The sequence below is a fragment of the Rana temporaria genome, chromosome 12 (genome assembly GCF_905171775.1).
Source record: "Rana temporaria chromosome 12, aRanTem1.1, whole genome shotgun sequence".
Classification (NCBI taxonomy): domain Eukaryota; kingdom Metazoa; phylum Chordata; class Amphibia; order Anura; family Ranidae; genus Rana; species Rana temporaria.
This window is the reverse complement of record NC_053500.1, coordinates 67,587,962-67,601,337: the sequence shown is the minus strand read 5'-3', so window position 1 is coordinate 67,601,337 and position 13,376 is coordinate 67,587,962. Positions and strand designations below refer to the sequence as shown.

The following is a 13,376-nucleotide window of genomic DNA, read 5'->3' as shown; positions in this document are numbered from 1 at the left end:
TTAAAGCGGTTGTAAACCCGCATATATGTTTTTTTTTTTTTTACACCTGCAAGGCAAAAGCCATAATGAGCTAGAATGCACCGCATATTAGCTCATTATGAAATACTTACCTCGGAACGAGGTAGGGAACTTACCTGGTCCACGCTGAGCTGAGCGTGTCTTCCAGATATCGCCGCTCCAGCGCTGTGATTGGCTGGAGCGGCCATGACGTCACGCGGGAGATTTCATTCCGGCATGGGTCGGCCCTTCAGCCAAGGATCCCCCCTGCGCATGCACCGCTGCAATCAGCGGCGCATTGCGGGGGGGAATATCTCCTAAACCGTACAGGTTTAGGAGATATTCTTTATACCTACAGGTAAACCTTATTATAGGCTTACCTGTAGGCAAAAGTCATAAAAGTGGGTTTACAACAACTTTAAATAAGCAATTGATAGGCGACCCGCGTCCGGCCTCTCAGAACCCAAGTGTCCTCTGATGAATGGACAGGCCTCTCTTCAAACACCAGCCTTGTGCTAGGTATTCCCCGGACAGGCTCCTCATCAGGCGGCTTCCTCCGATTGGATGGACAGACCGGGACCATCTGGCAAATTAGGGACCCAGTATCTGGATGAATGTGCGCCGGACCAACGTGGTCCCGGAGCCAGGAACACTGCGACACACACACACACACACACACACACACACACACACCGGCCAGGCGGGCCATACACAGGGATGGTGGGACGACTGTTCAGCTCAAGGGCGGGAACACAGCGACCCTGAACCAATGGTGTCTGCCGTTTAAATATCCCTTCCCAGCATTCACAGCGAGGCGATCCACCCTCCCGATTGGCTGCCGGGAAGAGATATCCAACTACACTTGACCCCACTGCTGCCACCTGTCGGCCTGGGGTGGAACTCGGTACCCCAGACAAGTATGCACAAACAGTTTTAAAAATGTAACCAAAATAACAGGTTTAGAGCCAACTACCTCTCTGAACTCCCTCTAAATTTACAATAGCACCGGCTCTGAAAATAGCCAGGCGCTACATATATTTTTAAAATTTTAAAATATTTTTCTTGTTTTTTTTTATACATACCGTGACCAGAACAATGTACTACTCTGGGAAGGTGAGCGCGACTTATGCACACTAGGATTGCTTATAAAAGTGAATATCACCGTTATAAACAACCATTTTTTCTGAATGACATCGATTTAGTGTTTCTATTGTGATTAGCCACAGCTAATCACATTGTACAGATGGGCTGCGATTGGCCTGGTGTGTACCATCTGATGACGGACCACAGTGCCCCATAACAAGTGGCTTTGTATTGGGGGCACGAGCCAGGAGCACTGGCAGTGGACCCGAGAAAAGGAGGATCAGAGCTGCTCTATATGCAGTGGCGTATCTAGGGTATGGCAGCCATGGCAAGTGCCATGGGCACCATGGGGAGGGGGAGGCAAAAAGACACCCCCCTGCATGAAAAAACTCCCACCCGTCCTCCCACGGCCGCCTACCGCACCAATGTAGCTCCCGGCGCCGTTCCCACCCTGCTGAAGCGAAACGCCGGCACAGAAATTGCTAATATTTCCCCTTCCTGGGGAGGGGAGTGAGGGCCGATGACTGGCCAGACCGGATCCACATTAGGGTAGTGACTGCGTTTGATGGGCACAGTGGCTTAAATTTATGGAGGGGGGTTTTTCAGTTTGTTTGCGCCAGTACCAGCCGCCAGTGGTCCCCAGTGTCCCTCTCTGTCCCCGCCGTGTCCCTGGTTATCTAAAAGATGGGTTTAAATGTTTTGACAGGGGCGCAGTTTCAATGCTTGCCATAGGCGCCATTTTCACTAGATACGCCTCTGTCTATATGAAACCACTACAAAGAGCAGGCAAGTATTAAAGGAAGGAAAAAAAAAAAGCACCAAACCTTTAACCACTTGCAGACAGTCTACTGTACATTTACAGCAGCAGGGCAGCCGCTCTGTGCCAGAACACACCTAGTATGTGATCTGACACTTCCACACAGTGGGAGCCCAGCAACGGGTACCGTGGACTCAATCTCCACCGGCACCTGCCGATTACACAGGGCACAGGCAGAACGACACACTATGGAAACAAGGCCGATTATCGTTCTGTTAGAAAGGAAGGTACTGATCCTGTGTTTCTGCCAAGCAGGAACACGGATCTTTGCCTTCCCCTAGTCAAATGCACCTCCCCCACAGTAAGCACAACCTAGGCACACCAGTTAACCCTTTGATTGCCCTTGATGTTAACCCCTGCCTTGCCAGTGTTAGTACAGTGACAGTGCATTTTCTTTTAGCACTGATCACCATTAGTGTCACTGGTTCCCAAAAAGTGTCAGATGTCCGATTTGTCTGCCACAATAATCGGCACCATTACTAGAAAAAAATAAAATAAAAAAATGGAGTAGTCGCTGTAACTTTTTCAGGTTTCAAGTTTCACACATTTTACAGCACATTTGTAGCATGGTTGCGAAAAAAATAAAATAAAAAACGCACTCCTGCCAACTACATTTGGGCTTCTGTTACCATTTAATAGCAGTGCATGTGCAACACACATTTGCAGCATGGTTTTCACACATTGCTGAAATAAAGGTGTGAATGCAGCGGGTATTGTCACCCAAAGACGTCTGGATTGGCAGTTGACTGTGTAACCAGCTATACGACATGCGGGACTTCCTAAGGGTCCATTTACAACAGCCACAGCATTACAACACAGCTTCTGGTGTACTGTGGTGTAAAATCTGGTGCATCTCTGCATAAAAACCAATCAGCTTCCAGTTTGTTTTTTAGCAAAGCTGAAGTTAGAAGCCGAATGGCTAACATGCACCACTGCTCAGTTTTTGTTAAATAAAATCAGTCACACAGGGAGGGACATCCTGTCTTGTGTAGGGACTGTGTTGGATTAGCTGATCAACACAGTCCCACCCCACCTGCTGTAAATGGACCCTTAGCTTATGCACACATGCAGTACCCTCAGGGATCACTCTTCACGGGGCAGTTGCAGGTGAGGAGGAGGCGTTACCTTAACTTTTTACCACCTGGTTTAACCCTGCAAATGCTGCGCTACCACCATAGGTGTGCGCACGCCAAAGCTCAAACACACTCTACCGATCATTCACGATCTTCATTCAGAAAGGGGTCAGTAAATGACATATTTACTGGCCCCTTCCCCTACTCATCCTATAACATCCACAGCAACAACTAGTGGGAGAGGAGGGAAGCCGGCAGTGTTGTGGGGGGAAAGAGGGGGAGCCAGATCAGTAGGGGGAATCAGTTCTGCACAGGGTGACTAGGGTGTGCCTGGGCACACCTGGCACACCCTGTGCGCACGCCTATGGCTACCACAATCCCATGCATTGGACACAAAAAATTGTAAAAAACAAAGTTACAAAGCATATAAAATCCCCCCACATACACATGAAAACTTAGATTGCAATACACGTTACATATTGCCCCCCACACACCCCCCGGAGGGAGAGCAATATTTCTAGCACCAGACCTCCTCTAAAACACTAAACCGATGACCTATGGTGTTGCCGCCTATAGAAAATATAGGTGGTAGCAAAGTCTTTAACCTAATCCAGTCTAATGAGAACCTTCAGGGCCAAAGATAGCCAAACATCCTTCTGTATGTGGTGGGTTGTGAGGCATAGTGGGTGCCAGACACTTTTTGGATGCAAAAGAGGTTTTATTTATCTTAACAGTCCTTTATATTTTGCGAGGGAAAGAGGGTTAGGGCCAGGAAACCCTTAAGTAGCTGCAATTTCAATTGGCAGACTCAGACTTCAATTGGGAGGACAGCCATACAGGAAAAGGCCCCCAGCAAGGCGTCACATCTGTACATGCAGGATTGCTGTCTCCTATGGCAACTGTCTAAAGCCTCATACACATGATCGACTGCCATCGGACATATCCCTGGATTGGAACTCCAGATACTTCTTAAGCTTTACCCCTGCTAACCGGCGAGGTCTGTGGCTTGACACACAAGGCTGCTCCGCAAGCGTCACCTCCACTAGTTGAGTCCCCAACTTGATCACTGCCTAAAGTTTCCAGATTCTCCACCATGTCCATTCGGTGAGAATACTGCTCCAGTACTTTCCCGTTACTCACTGTGGTCCCTGGTAAAGGTGGTTGGTCCCTTAGTGGAGACAGCTTCCCTTCCACCTCCGACCACTGACAGGTTCTCCGGCCGGCAGATGGTTAGACTGTAAGCTGCAATCCCAACCCTGCCCTCCTAGTTCTGGATAGGCCCTCACACAGCCTAGTAGCCAGATGTGCCAGGGATACGACAAATGTCCACCCAGGCAGCTGTCCAGGTGGCACAGAACAGACCATCTGACCTCCCCCAGCAGGCCAAGAGATTCAAGAAAACCCCTGCCCAATGGCCGAGATACCCCATATACCCATAACCTGACCTTAGGTTGCCCTTCTCGTATCACCAAGTACCCAGCCACCTAGTGGTAGAACAGAAAAGTACAAGGCCAAACTTGGGGAGAAATCAATGGATCTCTAGCAATTGACCAGGCCCGGGGCAGGCAATCTCGGCCCTCCAGCTGTGGTGAAACTGCAAATCCCATCATGCCTCTGCCTCTAGGAGTCATGCCTGTGATTGTCAGGGTCTTGCAATGTCTCATGGGACTTGTAGTTTCAAAACAGCTGGAGGGCCGAGTTTGCCCTTGCCTGGACCAGGGTATCTCCTGTCAAGTAAATTTGCGAGCTCTCTCACTAAACCCAAGAGTGCTACATCGGGTACTGAAGATTGTCACCATTTCACAGGTGCATGTAAACTTAAACCTTGACATGTTGGTATCCATTTAATCGGTGCATCCTCATCTTTTGTATTTTAAAAAAAATAAATTAACTTTAGTGTATTTACAGAAATTGGGTTTCCTAGACCTTTGTGGGAATATCGTGAGACAAAAAATTGGAACCATCACCATTTTAATCTCTAGGTATACGAAAAATGCTCTGGTAGTGAAAGGGATAAAGACTAAGTTCACCTTTGGAACAAGTTACATGTTCTGTATTTAGGGTGGACATGTAACATGTTTAACTCCTGTTCTCTCTCCCCCCAGCCCCCACGGTATCAGGCACGTGTTCTTCCTGCACCCACGGTCGCATTTAAAAAAAAAAAGAAACAGCACGGCTGTGTAGGGCTACAGCCACACCATTCACTCAGATTCCTGTGAATGCATATACTACAAGCAGGGCTGCTGTTAGAAATCACGGGGCCCCGTACAGCCTACATGGTAGGGCCCCCCCCCCCAATATATCAAGACCATATTTTCACAAAAAAACACACTAAAATCATTATTGGTAGACACAAACGTAACTGAGAACCTGTGTGAATTAGCCCTTTATTTGTTTTTTTACATAAAAAAAAAAAAAAAAAATGTATATTCACAGTGACAAGGGGGCACATGGGGGGGTTATCAGAAGCAGGCAGAACAGGAAGGAGAATCAGTGTCGGGAGAGAAATTACAGCAATGATGCCCTGTGATAGTGTCTCTCCCTGCAGCAGCAGCTGAAAGCCAGCAGGAGGGGGAGAAATTGGCTTTCAGCTGCTTCAGAGAGCTGCACAGGGCATACTACTGCCCCTCCGCCAAACCACACTACTAATTCCTCCCACTGTTTGGGCCCCCCTGTGTGCCTGGGCCCCCTACAGGAGGACTGGTGGTCCCCCCTATCAGCGGCCCTGACTACAAGTACCATCTTCCACCGTGTAGCTTCATGGAGCTGCAGTGGCACTGATGCACCCTCTGCTAGTCCACTGGCCTTCAAACAGAAAACCCATGGTGGGAGCTGCTGGAATTAACTTTTCACATTACCCAGAAGGTGATTGGTTTCCCGGGTGGTCCGATCAACCAATCTCCAGCTTGTTAATGTAAAAAGTTAACTGGCAGCTCCCACCCTCTATCCAGAACTTAAATACTCCCTGCTATACACCAGTGTAAGGTAGGAAAGTGCAACATACACACTGGTGTGAAGGGGACAGAGGTTGCTACAGGGGACAGCGTGCACTGAAGGGAGAGCGTGCACTGCATGGGGGTCTTCAGGAGGACACTACAGTTGGGGGGGGGGGGGGGGGGGGTGTGAAGGGGACAGAGGAGCAGAAGACACCCCAGGGGAATGTAACAGGGGCAGACACTACAGGCGGGGCGAGGGAGGTGTCATGGGGGACAGAGGACACAGCATGGGGACAATAAATTGGGGGTGTGTGTGAAGGGGACCGTTGACACTGCTATGGGGTGCAGATGCATAGCTCCCCTCTGTCCCTAATTTGGAGGGACTGTCCCTCTGTCCTCATTTGTCCCTCAGTTTGGTCTGATCTATATAGGATGTATGTAAAATTCACTTTTTAGCTATCAAAAAATGTTTCCCAGTACTAAACCTTTCATCCGATTTCTAAATTGCTGCAATTCTCCTTTAAGGGTGTGTGGCAAGGGGTGTGTCCCATGTCTGCATACATTTGCCGATAGGTGTCCCTTAGTCCCATCTCAAAAAGTTGGGAGGTTCTGCAGATGTCAGTGGGGGGGGTTGTGAGGCAAAGGGAACACTGCAATAGTGGGTTGTGCAGATGACCCTACTACGGGGTGGAAGGCGGGCAGAAAACACCATAAAAGAGGGGAGAAGACACTATACTGTGGGGGAGATGCGATGTGAAGGAGGGTAGGACACCACTATGGGGAGGCCGAGGTCCCTACTGTTGGGGGGGGGGGGGGGGCGATGTGACAGGGCGTGGAGAGGCACAGGTCACTATGCTGTTGAGCGCTCACTCAATTTATTAAAAAAGGCGTCCAACCCTGCCACACCCCCCTGGAGATCTATGATTTCCTCATTGTTGTCAAGGTAGATCTCAACCTCTGAAAGGTTGACTAAACCTGGTCTATGGCCAAGGCATGATTAAACTTCAGTCAAAGCTGCAGTTTTTTCCCCCCAATCTTATGCATTGTTTCACCCTTGTAAACCGCCCCTTTTGCTCAGTAGGATATTATGTATACTTTACACATTCACATTTGGGGAGAGCGAGAGACTAGGCCAGAGCCTCTTTTTTACCTGCACCTAGGGTTGCCACCTGTCCGGGATTCACCCGGACAGTTCGGGTTTGGAATCCTATGTCCGGGTTTCAGACTGCCTGAAACCCGGACACATTTTTCAGACCAGACTATGGCTTTCCAGCAGGGTTACTGGCTGCAGGGGCCAGAAAGTTAAAACCCAGCAGCCTCAGATACACCTGGATGAGAGGTGCCAACTGCCAAGGGGTGAGTGAGCTCACCATCCATCCCTGTCTGTGACTGAAGTCCCCCCCCCCTTCTCTCTCCTGCCTCTGAGTACACTAAGGTAAATCAGGGTTCTCAGAGCACCCCTTACATCAGAGTTCCCCTTTACACCAGAGGCCACAGTGTTCTCCCTTACATCAGAGTCCTCTCCGTACATCAGAGTTCTCCGTGTCCCCCCTTAAATCAGGGTTCCCAGAGTATCCTTTATGTCAGAGTTCCCACTTACAGAGTCTGCAGAGTCCCCCCTTACAGTGAAAGGGAACTCTGCTAGTTCAGATGTCAAAGGGGGACTCTGTGGACCAGGGGCGGACTGACAACTCAGGGGGCCCCTGGGCAATAGAAGATTATGGGGCCCCTGGACTTACAGATGGCCACCACGCCAGGAGGCAGTACAGAGGCGGGGGTAGCTAAAATCTCGGGATTTTCACATCAAAAGCATGTCGGTTTCGGAGATATCAGGGACAGATGTAAAAAAAAAAAAAAAAAGGATTTTTACATACTGTCCCTGGTTTTACTGAGCCTGGCATGGGGCCCCCGGGCAGTGCCCGAGTGACTCAATGGTCAGTCCGCCCCTGCTGTGGACTCTGATGTAAAGGGGGACTCTTGTTATCTTCATATGATTAGAAAGGTTATATAATAGCAAAATATATGTATAGTTTATACTATTAAAAAAAATAGCTGTGCGCTGCTAAAGTGTCCGGGTTTGACTTGAAGAAAAGGTGGCAATCCTACCTACACCCATGTGTGTGGAATCGCGGCCTACCAAGGGGCACACAGCCTGCAACTCCAGCCCAGAGGAACAGACTGTCCATGCTAAAGGAGGACACCCTGCTACAGCTCAAGGACTGAATGCCACTGTGACACACCTGCATCTGAGATCGATCCATCGCTCAGGGGAGGACCGCTGACTGTGTACAGGATTTGGTGAGGGGGCTTTGCCCAGGCACCCTTAATGCTTTTCATAGAATACCACATCCAAATATTGTCCACACTCCACAGAGCTCCTACATTGCCGGTGAAGATAATAAAACACAAAGCTTTGCCTCCAGGACATTACCGCGGTTGCTCTTAAAGGGGGCACACCACGGGTATTGATATCATTTCACTGGGTGTGTACTAGAGGTATCGTAGGCCGGCCTGGGGTTCCCCTTTAGCCACAGCATCCCACACACACCAAAAGTTATTGGGGAGTCTATTTAATCTGTACATATTGTTACCTATTGCTTTCGTTGTTTGCATAGTGTTCCTGACTGTTTTCTTTAAACTGTTTCAACCAAGTCCTGGGTACTTACACAGGTCCTGGCTGACTAATGTTAACCTGAACGTTACTTTTCTTCAAGTAAACTACAAGAAGAACTGTGTTGTGTATTCCTGACGAGTTATTCCATGAATCACATTGCTAGGTTTGCCAGAGGGGCTGGCACAGTTCATTGGGGGCTGAAAGGCAGAGTAACGGACTGAAAAAAAAAAGCAGCTCCCTCGGGGGGGTTGATATATATATATATATATATATATATATATATATATATATTTTACACACACACACACACACACACACACACACACACACATTTTTGGGTGGAGCCAGGTGATCTATGTTCTGTGCCACCTGGACAGCTGTCTGGGTGGATGTGTGTCCTGGGTTTCTAGGAAGGAGATTGGGCCTATCCTGGGGGCATCTGGCTGCTAGGCTGTGTGAGGGTCTATCCAGAAGCAAGAGCAGCACAGGGTTGGGAATGCAGCTTGCAGTCCAAACAGAAGTGACGGTTCTGCCAGCCGGGGTACCTGTCAGTGGTCAGACAGAGGGGAAGCTGTCGCCACAAAAGGGACCAACTACCTTGTTACCAGGGACCACAGCGAGTAACTGAAATACTGGACAGGGCCGTCTTTAATTTTGATTGGGCCCTGGACAAACATTTTCTTGGGGCCCCCCCTCCATTTTAAGACATACAAAAAAAATTAGCAGATAGACGCAAAATCAGTTTACTGCAGCAGATCACGTAGCGATTGCAATCGTTTGCCAGAGGTACCTGAGGTTACTGCACATTATTAGCGCTCACTGGTTGCTATAGGTTAATGCACATTACCACTCAGTGGAGCATTTCCAAATAATTGAGCAAGTAAAGCGGCACATTAATACGTGTAGCACTACCCCCGAAGGAGCTGCTGTTTTATTTTGTGCGTCATGTTACCTCTATTTCTCCGCCGTCTAGGGTACTGGATGAGAGCTGAAACAAAGTCAATGTCCACACGTTGCGTTCTTTTCTCTGCTTTATTTACCAAACGTGGTAAAAGGACGAACAATAGATTGAAGAGGTGAAATAAGGTATAGGTAGTGGGTTCAGGTGTAGAACTTGATAAGCACTCCTGCCACCAGACAAACTCTCATCGCCACTCTAGCCAGAGTCGGTAGTGTGCCCTTGGATAGGCCTCTCACTAGTCCCAGCAGCCAGGGCGCTACACGGAACCTTGGTACAGTCTCTGCCACTGTCCTTCCCAAAGGTGGAGATAGGTTTGGTCCAGAATCCTCTCTTTAGGATTAAGTACCCGGATCTCTTCTAAAAGTAGTTACTTGTGAAATCAGGAAAACTGACGGGCGATCACTGCTCAGCCTCTCAGTAGTGATGTGTCCTTTAATGAAGTTCAGGCCTCCCCTGAGTGTACCAGCCTCTAGGACAGATAGCGCAGGATGACTTTGTCAATGCAAACCCAGTCTGAACACTGGGCCTGCTCAGCAAGACACAACTCCAGACCAACGCACCCCGGCCAGGAGGGCCACACACAGGGGTGGTGGGACGACTGTCCAAGGCGGTTGACGACGACCCAGAACCCATGACATCTGTCTCTTAAATACTCCTCCCAGCATGCACAGCGAGGCGATCAACCCCCACTGATTGGCCGCTGAAAAATACCCAACACACCTGGATCTGACTGCTGCCACCCTTGGCCTGGGGTGGAACATACACCTCAGACAACAATAGTGGTCACCTGCAGCACAGCCACGGCTGGAAAAAGGTCAAAATTTGAAAATAGGTCAGAGGTAACTAACCCTCTGACTAACTTCTAAATTTAGAGCAGGGTCAGCAAAGAAAACAGCTGCCCGCTACATACACATACTACAGGAGAGGGTCAGAGAGTGCAGACATACTGTACGAGATTAGAGACTGCGGAAATACTGGAGTCTGCATGAGATTACCAGAGACTGACATACTGCATGAGATTACCGTGAATTTTGGCCCAGATGACAGCTTTGCAGCATGCACAGAGGACACAGGAGGCTGTATTCGCACGCTAGCCAGCAGAGAGGGGGCGGGGCCGGGAGCTCCACTCGGAACAGAGCGGATGTAGTTAGAGCCAATGATCAGAGTGTCAGTGGAGCGCCTGGACCTCTGTATTCCCCAGCCAGTATAGAGGGTGCGGGGCCGGGAGCTCCACTGACACGCTCACTCCAATCACTGCTCCAACTACAGCCGCTCTGTTCCGAGCATACAGGCTACATGGGGCGGGGGTCAGCGCGTCTGTGGAGCTCTCGGTCCCGGTCCCTCGCTGCTGGCTAGATCAGGAATACAGTTTCCTTTGTGCACTCTGCAAAGCTTGGGCTCAGGGCAAGTGCCCCGTTTGCCCTGCGCTAAAGACAGCCCCTGGTACCGGAGCAGCTTTCTCACCAAATGAGCACAGCAGAGAATCAGGAAACTTCAGGCCAGGGACCAAGCTTGACAGCAAGTGTAAAGCTTGAGAAGTATCTGGAGTGCCAAGCTAGGGATCCAGCAGGGAAGCATGGGTGACGCTTGAAGATACCACCGAAAAGATTGGAGGAGCTCAAGGGATGCAGAGTCGGGGAATCTGAGGCTCTAGTGAGAGACTGGAAGCTCAGTGTGTTGAACTACAAGAGGCAGTTGTAGTGAAGCCGAAGGAACTGTTACGATTGTGTTAGAACTGTCAGTGTCACCTGTCCTGAACCTCCCTGAGTGTATGAATTCTTTTTTGCTGAATGTCAGTGGATCCGCCTTCACGGTACACACACACACAAAATTGCTTTTGTTGTTTGTATAGCGTTACTGACTGTTTTCTTTAAACTGTTTCAACCAAGTCCTGGGTACTTACACAGGTCCTGGCTGACTAATGTTAACCTGAACTTTACTTTTCTTCAAGTAAACTACAAGAAGGACTGTGTTGTGTATTCCTGCTGAGTTATTCCATTAATCACATTGCTAGGTTTGCCAGAGGGGCTGGGACAGTTCATTGGGGGCTGAAAGGCAGAGTAACGGACTGAACAAACCAAAGCAGCTCCCTCGGGGGTTTGCTACACAAACTTTATTGCAATGTCAAACTGACATTTCATAAAGTTCAATTGGCCGCAGTCCCGTTAGTGCAGTTGTGTGAACTGGACATACCACCCACCACAGTCCCACTGTATCTTGAATGAATATACCTTAACCGCTTGCCACACACCCGCCGTAGTTTTATTGAGGGTAGACAGCATATTAATTCTTTTGTCCCATCTTGAATTGTATAGCACAGAGGTGTAACTAGAACCTTCAGGGCCCCAGTGCAAGAAACTGTGTAGGGATTCCCTAAACACCTGGGCTTCCAGTTCTGGGGGGCAGCATCCTTGAACATCCTCCCAAAACCCTGTTTCCGCGTGCCCCTTGGACACAGCTGATCACAGTAAAGGACCAATCATAGTGGCCCTTTTCCAGCTGATCAGATGTAAACAGAATTGACGGTTATATCAGCAGTACTTTCCTCGCACGCTTTGTCTGTGAGGAAAGGAGAGCCATTAATTTGCAAGACTGACTGTACACCATTTACACTGCCCCGATTATCAGTGCCTCCTCAGCAGGATTCTGAGCAAAGGGCATCTCTCTCATACAGCACAGAGCCTGCACCATGGGAAGTGTGAAGCTAAGCAGCTGAATTTAAATCATTCACACTCACAGTGGTGCACACAGGAGGAGAGGGGCAGGAGGAGAAGGAGCAGATCGGCTTCCTCTTACCATCTATGCATGGGTAGAGGGGGAACCGTCAATGCAGGCTCTGGGCTGTAAGAGACACTCAGCAGAACGTCAGGGCCCGGTGGCAAGTGCAACCCTGGTAGTCCTGTCACTGGTATAACATTGTGTATAGGGTGACATTTTTGTTCAAAACTTTTTATATCGTTTGGATAGTTGTGCTGATTAGTGTTTGATGTATGGCATGTTTTCCTATTTTTTTTTAAATCAATTTTATTGAAAGTACTAGGAAATATAAGCTCAAATCTATCAACTATTTATACGGTAATTTTTGAGTATAGGTACGTAAATTGGGGAAGGCTTGTAGGGGCCTCAGTGCATTACTTTGCCCAGGGGCCCCATGTTGCTATTAAGATGGTCCTGGATGGCAGAACCAGGAGAGTGGACTGTGGCAGCATGGACAGGAGAGAGGCGCAACTGCAGCCATCAGGGCTGGCAGCAGTAGCCATGGAGAGGCGGCTCCAATTAGGCAGTCACCCAAGACCTCTCTCTCCCAGGAGCACCGCGTTCTGATGACTTCGGGACTGGGCGTTCCTATCCCAGCCTCAGGGTTCCGATGACTGCGGGACTGGGCCTTCCTATCCTTCGGTTCGATGATTGACGGCTTGTGAAACAGGTGACCTGTTGCACTACGCGCGTCACCAGATTTCCGGAAATAGCTGAGCTGCGAGTCGGCACTATACGGCGCCCGTGTAGAGCTGACTGCACAGGCGCCGTATAGTGCCGACTCGCAGCTCGGCTATTTCTGGAAATCTGGTGACGCGCGTTAGGTCACCTGTTTCACAAGCCGTCAATCATTGAACCGAAGAATAGGAACGCCCAGTCCCGCAGTCATCGGAAGCCCTGGACAAAATCAGGATATTAAAAAGGTATGTAAAAAAAATGGACCTCCCGAAAATAAATGTCCTTAGTATGCTAGATCTAATTTAAATTTTTTTTTTTGGGTGAACCCCCGCTACCACCCTACCTGCAAGGCCTAGCTGAGTCAGTGTCAGGCCTAAAACCTATGTCGTAGTTGATCCTGGGAGTACAAGTAAGTGATGTGCTGGAGTTGTTGGAGGAATAGTCTGCAAGCAAGTGAAGA

At 49.1% G+C, this 13,376-nt stretch overlaps 1 protein-coding gene across 1 annotated transcript in view; it reads right to left on the bottom strand.

Moving 5' to 3' along the window:
* The window catches only part of LOC120919348 (ETS translocation variant 4-like), a 94,335-nt gene that overhangs the window by 63,944 nt on the left and 17,015 nt on the right, over positions 1–13,376 (bottom strand). The gene's annotated exons all lie outside the window — the stretch shown is intronic.